Below are 3,593 nucleotides of genomic sequence, written 5' to 3'. Positions count from 1 at the left end.
TGTCAGACGATTTCCTTTGTTTTTTTTTTTTGTTACTCTTTTACATTATACTCTCTCGCTCGCTCGCTCGCTCTCTCTATCTGTCTCGCTCTCTATCTGTGTTTCCTTGTTATTCCTTTTCCCTTTTTCCGTTTTTTTTTTTTTTATTAGTTAGGTACGCTGTAGTCGTCCTCACTTTAATAACGTGTTTTTTTTTTCTTTGTTATGTTTGTTTATTTTATTTTTTTTTTAATGTGTGTGTGTTATACACGCGATCGCGTACATCAGTTGGATAGTGTGTCTTAGGTACACCGTTAGGTGCCCGTGTGTGTATATTTTATATCTTAAATATCTACTACTTGTTGATGCTTTGTAATTTGTAATTTGTATAGATCACAATATGTCACCATCTGCGCCAGTTCAACGATCTTTCTCTACGCCTTTTCTTTTGCCGTTTCCATCAGAACGCTCGTATATTTGGACAATATTTATATACTCCTTGTGCACAGATTGCGGGTTCACCGACCCCCTTGAACTCAATGAAACAGTTTGACAAATAGTGCAAAAAAAAGGAAGAGAGAAAATGGTACGATTTAATAGTAATAATAATAGTAATAATATAAAAAAAAAAAAAAACAAAGGAAATCGTCTGACACAGTAAAAAGTAAGCAAAGTAATATAAAGAAAGAAGGATAAGCAAACAAAAAAAAAAAACAAAGGAAATCGTCTGACACAGTAAAAAGTAAGCAAAGTAATATAAAGAAAGAAGGATAAGCAAACAAAAAAAAAAAACAAAGGAAATCGTCTGACACAGTAAAAAGTAAGCAAAGTAATATAAAGAAAGAAGGATAAGCAAACAAAAAAAAAAAACAAAGGAAATCGTCTGACACAGTAAAAAGTAAGCAAAGTAATATAAAGAAAGAAGGATAAGCAAACAAAAAAAAAAAACAAAGGAAATCGTCTGACACAGTAAAAAGTAAGCAAAGTAATATAAAGAAAGAAGGATAAGCAAACAAAAAAAAAAAACAAAGGAAATCGTCTGACACAGTAAAAAGTAAGCAAAGTAATATAAAGAAAGAAGGATAAGCAAACAAAAAAAAAAAACAAAGGAAATCGTCTGACACAGTAAAAAGTAAGCAAAGTAATATAAAGAAAGAAGGATAAGCAAACAAAAAAAAAAAACAAAGGAAATCGTCTGACACAGTAAAAAGTAAGCAAAGTAATATAAAGAAAGAAGGATAAGCAAACAAAAAAAAAAAACAAAGGAAATCGTCTGACACAGTAAAAAGTAAGCAAAGTAATATAAAGAAAGAAGGATAAGCAAACAAAAAAAAAAAACAAAGGAAATCGTCTGACACAGTAAAAAGTAAGCAAAGTAATATAAAGAAAGAAGGATAAGCAAACAAAAAAAAAAAACAAAGGAAATCGTCTGACACAGTAAAAAGTAAGCAAAGTAATATAAAGAAAGAAGGATAAGCAAACAAAAAAAAAAAACAAAGGAAATCGTCTGACACAGTAAAAAGTAAGCAAAGTAATATAAAGAAAGAAGGATAAGCAAACAAAAAAAAAAAACAAAGGAAATCGTCTGACACAGTAAAAAGTAAGCAAAGTAATATAAAGAAAGAAGGATAAGCAAACAAAAAAAAAAAAAACACGAGCAACGTGCGAATACACAACTTTTTCCTCTTTCGGACAATAGTTTTTTGCTTTCCCCTTCTTTGCTAATTTATCTAGGCTAAACTCGTATGTGGTTTTCGGTATTCTCTTAATATAACCGTTCGGTGTGTGTGTGTATGTGTGTAGAGAGAAAAAAGAAAAAAAAACGACGTTACAAGAACAAGACGAAGACGATGATGATGATGATAAATGATGATGATGATAACGACGAAGAAGAAGAATAAGGGTAATTCGTGGTGATCGATGTTATGTTCAAACTATTCTTAAATTGAAGAGGATCGGGATTATATTATATCTTCTCGTTGATTCACCCACTCGTGCGTATTTCGAATTTGTTATTGTGATTTATATTTCATATTTATATTCATCAAAACCTACGTGCTAAGTAAATTCAGACCAGCCGAAATTGTCGATTTCGAAGGAAATGCAATCAAAGAAATATCTTATCGAAATAGATAATAGGTTCATTGCTAAAAAATAAATAAAATTTTTACTCATCTCTTCAAACGTAAACGCGCCGATAACGCACGAATCGGAACGCGTCCCCATTAATTAAATAGCACTTTATGCGTTTATAATGCATCTATGCCGCTCCGCTGTTCTCTCTTGAACTCTCATCTCTCTCCCTCTCTCTTTCTCTCCATCTCTCATCTTTTTTTTTCTATTCCGCACCAGTGCGAAATATATTTAGATTATTATTTCAGTTAAATTGTTTTATCTCGTTTCGATCACGAAGAAACGCAAGAGAACGGATAGACATTATTTCATCTTTCATTACTTTTTTTTTTTTTTATTTTTATCTTTCTTTTTCATTTTTCTTTTATCATTGTTGATATTAGCACAGCGTTGCAGAATCAAAGCGTATTAAGATTTTCCATTTCCACTGAGAAATAACTCGACTGCGTTAATTCTCCTCCGACTCGGTCGTTCGTCTTTGAATATTTATTTATTTGCCTTTTCTTTTCCCGTTCGTATCATATATCTTTGCATTTTTTTTTCCTCACGTTTATTTTACTTTTCTCTTCCACCCCTTTTCTTTCTTTCTTTCTTTTCTTATTTTTCTTTCTCACTTCCTCTCTGTTCTTCTCTGTCACGTGTTTTTTTTTTCTCTTCCTGCGTCCAGGGGATTGGACCTAAGCGACTGCAGGCCCGCAACACCTTCAATTCGATTGATCGTGCGTTGCTGTAGGTGATACAGTTGCCTGGGTCCACGGACATTGGCATTTCGTTACAATTATACAGTTATATAGATTCTATATAAATACCTATTATGCATTCGTATAATACATACCTAATATGCAATTGTGTTAGAACTCGGCCGTCACTCAAACGTAACGTATTTACGTACGCGTGCACACCGTCTCTTGTACCGTTCGTCTTTCATGATGGAATATTTCTTGTACGTGTGTATCAATGTATTACATGGTATGTACATACGCACGCAAGTATGTATATAATGTGTGTGTGTGTGTGTGTGTGTATGCATGAGAGAGAGGTTTGCGTATTTCGATATAACGTGTGTACATGTCTCTTATGTTTCTTTTCTTTATGGTGGATGTGTGTACGTTGTCTATAACGTGTACGTGTGTATATATGACTTGTATGTATGTGTGTGTGTGTGTACCGTTGTATCTCTGCACTGGCATCTCAATAATTCGGACACCAGATTCATATATATCATCCGCGTCTGCATGCGCACTTTTCCCGTACGAATCGTTGAAACAAAACGTAACATAATTAACTTTGTATAATATACATATTATAGGGATTCGTATTCGGCTAGAATCTTTTTTTTTCTTTTCACCTATGTTATATATTATTTCATTAATTACTTTTTCTTTTTTCTTTTAATAGAGACGTCGTTCAGTTTGTTTAAACGAGTGTGTAAACGGCGTCGCGGTTCCTAGATTCAGATTCGACGTTCACGCGTCAAGCGA

This window comes from Habropoda laboriosa, unplaced genomic scaffold (genome assembly GCF_001263275.1).
Source record: "Habropoda laboriosa isolate 0110345459 unplaced genomic scaffold, ASM126327v1 scaffold22, whole genome shotgun sequence".
Classification (NCBI taxonomy): Eukaryota; Metazoa; Arthropoda; class Insecta; order Hymenoptera; family Apidae; genus Habropoda; species Habropoda laboriosa.
This window is presented reverse-complemented; position numbering follows the sequence as displayed.